This window comes from Musa acuminata, chromosome BXJ2-10 (genome assembly GCF_036884655.1).
Source record: "Musa acuminata AAA Group cultivar baxijiao chromosome BXJ2-10, Cavendish_Baxijiao_AAA, whole genome shotgun sequence".
NCBI classification, from domain to species: Eukaryota; Viridiplantae; Streptophyta; class Magnoliopsida; order Zingiberales; family Musaceae; genus Musa; species Musa acuminata.
This window is the reverse complement of record NC_088347.1, coordinates 6,563,526-6,572,500: the sequence shown is the minus strand read 5'-3', so window position 1 is coordinate 6,572,500 and position 8,975 is coordinate 6,563,526.

Here is an 8,975-nt window from a genome sequence, read left to right as displayed (position 1 = left end):
GGATAATGGATTGCACCATACCGGTCAGAGTTCGGACTTGATGAGTGAGGTCCTGAAAGGCCTTGGACGACACGGGTGACGGGCTAACTAGGGTGCCGTCGGGCGGCGACAAGCCCGGGTCGTTAAATATCCGCCAATAGTGCTCTGAAGTCATGGCGAGGGGTTCGTCTCGAGGTTCTCCACGTGGTGGGTGTTCCCCCGGAGCTCCGATCGGGTGTGACGCCTTAGTTGTGAGCTCGTCTGAGTCAATTGGGCGATCCCCTGGCATTCGGGCCCTCCTTCTAGCACAAATTTGTTTGTATAAACAACTTTATGCCGTGGCCTCGGGACCGACGCGGCTCGGTTCGGGTCCGGATGGCGGGGATCTTGCTCAAGGTCTCTCGGGGTCGCTGATGTGGGCGGTTGCGCGGATCGGATCACGTCGGGGCTCGTAGGGAAGGATCCCTCTCCTCGGCGTTGGGGGGAAGCAGCTCCGTCTCCGTACCTGCACACAGGTCGGGTCGAAGCTCGGCCCGACCCCTCCGACGATCAAGTTAGTGGCTAGTCGCAGGGGGTTTCTTTAGCTAAGTTGTCCCTTTTTCTCCTCCCTATCGTGCGTGAGGGTTTTTATAGTGAAAATTACCGTTGTATGATGTGCCTGCCCGCAGGGAGCAGGATCGTATTTCTGATAGTGTCTGACATTACCATTGGCATGGCGTGGAGGATCGAGCATGAGTAGGGTGTTAATGTGCCTCGGCAGGCATTCCGATCCGCGTTGATCGGGTGGCTCATTAAGTTGACAGAGGCGTGATGCGTCACCTGATGCAACTGATATCACGTGAGTCTTATCATAATTATTACCCTCATCATATATGTATAAGTATATGTATATATATTCAACAAAAATAGGATCAATACATCCAACAAAAATGGGATCATTAGTATGTGAAAAATAAACCCTAGACCTTGAAACCATCATAAATTGGCTTAACTCATCCAATAAGAGGGATTGGATTATCAAACACTTACCCCGTTATTAATCAAAACTACACTACTTATTAGGTGAAAAATATTAGAGAAAATAACTAATTAACTAAGAATAATTATATTCAAATCCACCAAAACCACTAGCAATTACAGTTGAAAGCTGCATCCCCTCAAAAATCTAATCCCATTATGCCAAAAAATTAACCTCAGGTTTTCTTTCTTTCAACAATTTACCATAGAAAAAATAGGAAATTTGACAAGAGAAAAAAAAAAACTCCTTACCGAACAAAAACCATTGAAATGAATTGCTAATAGCCATCCATGATAAACTTTTAGATAAACTTTTACCTTGATTCTAAGTTAAATCGGAAGCCTCCACAAAAAATGATAAATAAATTTAATAAAAATAATCCCCCTTGCATTTTAGCTTCAAGATAAAAAATCATCCATAAAATCAAAAATCAAAAATAAAAAATAAACTACTTTCTGTCAACCATAAAATCAAAAATAAAACAAGATTATTGTAAAATATAAATATTATAAAAGTATGAAAATATAACACAATAGCCAAAATTCAAGGATATGCATTATTCACAAATTTAACAAAACTACCAAGCAAATAAAAACAAGTCTTCAACTCCGATTGTCTTTACAAACAAATGAATGCCTCAAGGATCAATAACCTCATATTTGGCATGACCACATTGGCTCATAAGTTGTTAGAATCATTCAAGTAATGCAAGATTATCTTCCCTTAAGCATAAATTTCACAATGTGTAAATCCTTAATATCCAAACCCCATCATTCTTAGGTAAAAGTAATTAATAGACATTTATTTGACACACAAAGAACTTAAGGGGATGAAGTTTAAAACATAATTAATAAGAACAGTATGAAGAGAGACCTTTGCCGTTAATACAATTTATCCAATAGGTTAAACACGATTGGTCAAGTCATATTTTTCTGTCTTTCTAAGAGCATTTAGAGTACTCAAAGTACCTAAAAGAAAAATGCCCCTCCTTAAATAAGAAGAAAATAAAATATCCCTCTTGATCTTACTAATACTTTTAGGGAATAAAAATAAAAGTTCATATTTAGACACATTCACCTTCTTATTAGCAAGCAAGAGTTTCATACGACTCAAACATGTGACAAATGGTTTGATAAGACCATTTGTTAGTATAAAAGTATAATAAAATATTTATATATTTAATGACAAATCTTGAAAGTCCGAGATAAATGTACTCTAAAGCAAGCATCGAATAAGAAGGTCAAAATTTGAGCCAAAATGAGAATGGTGTGAACATTGCCTATTGCTTCTTTTTTTCCTTTTGAAAAAAAAAAAGAGGTATGACCAAATTTAGGACACAAGCAAAAGTTAGGATAGAAACATAAGTTATAATTTAATTAATAAATTTATCTAGAAATTATCTAAGTAGAAAAATTTTAAAATTGCATATCACCAAAGTCGATTATATAGTTTTTTACATATCAAATTTAAGAATGATATAAGGATTCCTACTCTTAAAGTTGTTTAAGAAGTGAGTCATCTATTGGACCAAAAAGATATTATCATAAATCGAATGATCCGAAGTGAAATCAAACTCCTCATATGAGATAAGAGAATTTGAGTGTATTTTGAAATGATTGGCTAATACTTTCATACGAATATGGTAATTGATATTTCAAAGAGAAATAGGACAAAAATCCTTAATCTCTTGGGAATTCTTAATTTTTAGAATAAATATAATAAAAGTCTTAATCTAATCAAAGGGGAAAAAAAATTATGATCATACAAGTGTTGAAACGCTTGAATCAACAAATCAAAGATGATATCTAAATTGAAATGATAAAACTTGATAGTAAAACCTTTTGGCCTTAGACTATTAACCAACTAAAAAGGAGAAAAAGCATCATATATCACATATCTATTGAAAGGGCGAACCACCTCGTCTCTGTCAATAAAAGATAAGCCCCGGTTATGGGTGATTGATCATCCAAAATTAGAAAAAGATCCATAGATATTGTCAATTCTCCATAGGCTAGAACATAATACAAATTTATTAGAAACATCCAAAAGATTAGGGATAATCTCTATGCCCTTACAGAGATGATGAATAAAATTATTTATCCTATAGATAGGGACCAAAAGATGGTAATATTTAGTTTTTAAATAACCCTCCATCCAAATTATAAGTTTTGGCTAACTACAATATTAAGTTAATTTGTTTAAGGAGAACAAAATTATAATTATAAGGATAAGGTAAATGATATGCTCGAGTCTCACATATATTGAATTACAACTAGAATGTTAATAGAAGAATAAATAATTTGTATATGTTACTCTCACTTCATATGCTTCTAAATGATATGTTCATGTTTTTAACTTTTAATATTTCAGTATATGCATTCCAAAAATATCATTCTTAGTATTCTATAAAATATTGGTTAAACATATATAAGCATTAATATTTACGTTAAGCATAGTGCAACTAGCGTAATGTGTTAGGATCAAGAGTAGCACTATAAAAGGGGGGTGAATTAGTGCAGCAAAAAAATTGTCGGTTTTGTAAATTTTTCATTCGTTAAAAACTAATCTTGGAAAGTGCTTGACTTTAAAGTAAATGAACTAGCAATTAATTTAGAAAATAATGACAGTAATGAAAAGCATAATGAAAATGAGCATATCAAAATTTATAGTGGTTCGGTCGTTGTGACCTACATCCACTTCCGATTCCTCCTTCGTCGAGGTCACTGGCGTCCACTAATGGTCTTCTTTCAATTGGTGAAGACCAACTATCTCTTTATAGTGTTTTCTCCTTTTCACGGATTTAGGAGATAACCATTACAAGCCTCACACCTCTCTTGAATGATCACAATACTTAGAAAGGGAGGAGGAGGACTCTTTTCACTTTTACAATACTTTCATACTCCAAGACTTCAATATTTTGTTCACACTTTCATGTCTTTTCATACAGAAAATGATGGGGTATTTATAGGCCATAATAGCTTCATAATTAGAATAAAAAAGTGTTACATCCTTGGATTTCAAGGTACTAACGGTACCACTGCCATTATTGGATGGTACTACCGCCTACAGATTGACATTGGGTGGCACCACCACTCAGTCTAGGCGGTATGACCGCTTGATAGAGCTCGGAGATCGATCTCTAGTGGTACCATCGCTTGACAAGGTAGTACTACCACCTGACAACATTAACTGCTGGCGGTGCCATCGCCCAAACCACTTGGAAGTTTGAGTCCTAGGCGGTGCCAGCGTTGGCCGTGACTTCAAGTGCTGAATGAGCTTTTCAACTGGTCCAATTTAGCCCTATTAAGAGCCTAGTTGGCCCTTAACTGAGTTAGTGAGATTACCTCCCAATCTTAACTCAACTTAAGGTATAACTATGATAATTTAAGACATTAACTAAGCAATATTGGTCTGATATATCAATTATTCTTTCGGCGAGCATCCGACGATCTTCCGGCGAACTTCCGACGATCTCTCGGCAATGTTCCAGTAGACTCCCGGTAAGCTCCTAGACTTTATGATGATCTTCTTGGCGAGTTCCGATGAGCTTCTTTGGCAAGCTCTTAGACTTCTCAATCAATTCCGAGAGAACTTCTGATGAATGTCTGGACTTCTGATGAACTCCCAATGAAATCTCGATCTGGACTCTGACACAACATTTGTTTTATATCTTTCCACTATTGTAGTTAATCCTGCACACTTTTCTCAATATATAGATTAGATCAAATAATTTACTAATTGATTTCATCATCAAAATCCGAGATTCAACAATCTCTCCCTTTTTGATGATGACAATCAATTGATGATGGAGTTAACTTTAACTTCTATCTATATGCCATACTTGAGAAAATATATTCTTGAATTCAAGGCCTTTGAATTCAAGTATTAAACCGATAAGTTATATTTATTTAAACTTATCAATATGCACATCATGATACTTACCAATTCAAAATACGATACCACGTATTTTTCAATAAAAATGATATTAAGGTATGACATCCATTTTTAAGTCCAATGATGATAGACAATAATCATTTTCAAATATGATACGAATTTTGAATATGAAAGATAGTAAGATGACAATTCTTGATAAAAGATAATAATTCATCATTCCGTGACAAGATATCAATTGTAAATAGCAAGTTAAGCTCATGATACCTTATCATAATGAAAGATATTTATCAAGCATTCATGAAACATTTCAAACATTTACGACAAGACACATTTTATATATTTGTCTCAAGCATTCAATTTATCATCAATTTGCCATATTTCCCCCCCTTTGTCATAAACAAAAAAGAGAATAATTCAACAATAAGTGTGGTAAAAATTCAAGCAAGTTTCATACTAATTTATCTAACTCATAAAGGAAGGTAAGCAAAAACTTTGCATGATAACTTCTTTTGGATAAGCTAATATTTTTACTCAAGGGTTTTTAAGTATTTTAGATGTGCAAGTTTCTTTCTTCCTTTGTCATAAGAATAAGAAGAAGAGGAAGAATAATAAGAACTAAGTTTATGAAGGGATTTGAACCAAGTCAAATTCAAAACAATAAATGAGTTTCATTAAATCATGCTTCAATTTTAACAAAGAGAAGGGATTCATGAAAAGGTTCAAGACATCCATACGAAATCAAATCGCCATTCTTGCAAGTGATCATCACATACAAAAAAAAACAAATTATAAACATTCTTCTTTCATGAGAAGAGTAAGGAAGAATTCATAAGAAGGGAGCATCATAAGAGATTCATGAATAAAACTTCATAATGTTAAGAACGAGTCGGCACTAAGAGGGGTGAGGTGAATTAGTGCAGCGGATAAAAACGTTCGTATGATTAAAACCGATCTCGGAAGATGTTAACTTGAAAGCATAAGAAATCAGTTTACAAGGTAAAATAGATTGTAATAAAGGTAAATAGAAAAACAGAAATGCAAACTGATATACAGTGGTTCGGTTGTCATAACCTACATCCACTCCTCCAATTCCTCTTTCATCGAGGCTACCGGTATCCACTAACGATCTTCTTTCAATGGGCGAAGATTAACTATCCTTTTACACCCCTCTTCTCCTTTTCACAGGTTTAGGAGATAACCATTACATCTCCACTTATTCCTCTCTTAAACTATACTAACACTTAGAGCTTTTAGAGGAGTTCACACAATATTACAATAGCATTTTCTTTTCTTTTTGCTCTCAGTTGTGTGTATGTTAACCAGTGATGAGAGGGATATTTATAGGCCTCAAGTGGATTTAAACTTGGAGCCTAAAAGATTCTTATCCAGGGTTTCTTGAGTCCTGGTAGTACCACCACTTGTGCTAGGTAATACCACCACCTGCAGCACTGACATCGGGTGGTATCACCGTCTAGTCTAGTGGTACCACTGCCTAACACCCTGCCATTGGGCGGAACCATTGCCTAGAGTAGTGGTACCACCACCTGACAGTCTTGGAGATTGTGTTTGGATGGTATCACTACCTGACATAGTTTTGGAGACTATGCCATGATGGTTCCACCTGTTGGGTCACTGTTTGGACCTTCCACTTGGCCCAACATAGCCCAAACATGGGTCCAATTGGCCCCTAATTGAGTTGGTCTAATTACGTTCTAAACCGACTCAATTAGACTCTAAACTAACTCGATCTAGACATAATCGATTATAAGCGAATCCTATGTTGTCCTGCATATCATTGGTTCTTCCAGCGCTTCGTCTGATCCTTTGGCGCATTGTCCTCTCCTTCGGCATACTACCCAATCAATATGTTGTTTTCTCTCGACATTTGATCTCTTTGGTGCAATGTCTGATCTTCTTGGACCGATGGTCGAATTGATGAACCGAAGCCTTCTACCAACATGTCGACCGATCTTCCGGCTTGACATCCAATCTTCTGACATGTTTGCTCCGGCCCAACATTGGATTCCTCCTACTTTAATCGATTTATCTTTTTTGATCGAAACTAGTCCTGCATCACTTAAATGCACATTAGATAAACACTATAAATTGATTTCATCATCAAAATCTGAGATTAAATAATCTCTCAATTTTTTATGATGATAATCAATTGATGACAGAGTTTAAATAAACTCCCGGAGTTTAAACAAACTCCCCCTATCAATATGTCATATTGATAGAACCTTAAACTCAAGTTGAATTCAAGTCAAAGTAAATTTAATCAATAAATCATAATGAGTCCAAGCAACATAAAATCATGCATAATCAAATTTTAAATACATCATTCCATGCATAATCATCAACATAACTTCTCCCCCTTTGTCGTCAACAAAAAAAAGGAGAAGTGCAACTAGCAAGTTTTAGAGATATGCAAGTTTTGTAACATACAAGCTAGCAAATTTTTTTTATTACTTTACAACGTGCCTAATCACCAAATCATCATTAATTTTAAAGAAGTACAAGAATGTAAAGTTTGCACTTTTGCTTCTTAAGATAAGCAAGCTAGTAATTTTTGGTGATGTTCAAGATAGTAAGTTCTTTCTTCTCTTTTGAGAAGTACAAGCTAGCAATTTTGCTTCTACTTGGGATGTGTAAGCTAGTAATTCTTTCTTCTCTTTTGAGTTGGGCAAGCTAGTAAGTTTTAGATATGCAAGCTAGTAAGATACAAGTTTTACATCAAGCGAGATAACAAATTTTGCACCATGTAAACTAGCAAATTTTACATCATTTTAGAACATGCAAACTAGTTCTTTCTCCACCTTTGTCATTGTCAAAAAGAAGGAAAGAAAATAATTTTATAATTCATTTTCTCTTTACAAAAATTTTCAAATCATAACAAAGGTAAAGTATCAATATTATTTCAATATATTTATGCATTATTATAGTTTCAAATTAAAACATGCACAATTTCAAAATCTTATATTTCATTCTTACTTCATGCATGATACCAAAAATAAATCATCACTATGGGCATATCATACATGATACTCAAGCATTCATGATACATCATTTTAGCAACAAATCATAGTATTGCATGTATCATTCTAAATCATAAATAATTCAAATCATGATGGTATCAAAATATCAAATTACACTACATCCTACCATGCATGATCATAACTTCTCATTTATATGCATCAACATAAATTCATGAGTATTTCATACATAATTTCATATCATCACATGAATAATATCAAGAGAATTTTGGTGATTAGATATACTTCATGAATACAAGGAATTATAAAAATCATATCATGAAGGATAAGATCATGCGAATACCAAAAGACATGATTCATATAGAAAATATTCTCAAAATGCAGGAATCATATGAAAATAAAGAGTAAGAAATCTTGATTCATAAAAGAAAATCTTAAGTTAAGAAATCAAGAGAAGGTTCATGATTCGATTGGAAAAATCTCATTTAGATTCAAATCATTAAATCATCAAAATCATAAGAGATTCAAAATGACATTAATTGATTTACCAATTTCTTGATATGCTAGCGATTTTCTTTCTCCCTTTCATCATTGTAAACAAGAATGAAGAAGAGAAAAAATGCATAACAAAACTCAAGTCATAAGTTTTCAAGATATCAAGTAGCATATCATGGTTTGTTAGGATAAGTCTTTTTTTTTTTTTGGTGAATAGCAAAAAGAAACAAGGAGAAAATGATCTTAATTTATGGAAATATTTCAAGTATCAAATATCGAGAAATCAAGATCATGAATTGGATTATTTTCCTCTTTAGTAAATGGTAAAGAGAAATATAAAAGATTAAATAAGAAATCTTGATTCATAAAAGATTTCATGTTATAAATATCAAGAAATTATGATTTCGATAAAACTCATTCAAATTCATTTTCATGGTCCAAGAGATTCACAAAAGCATAATAATATACATGGATTCATTAATCTTTTATCGAAAAATCAATAAGATAGAGATGAAAAATCAATAATCTTTTATGTGTTTTATTTTAAGTTATTTGTTTCATACAAGCATGTCTTTATCTTTTTATATCAAATAAAA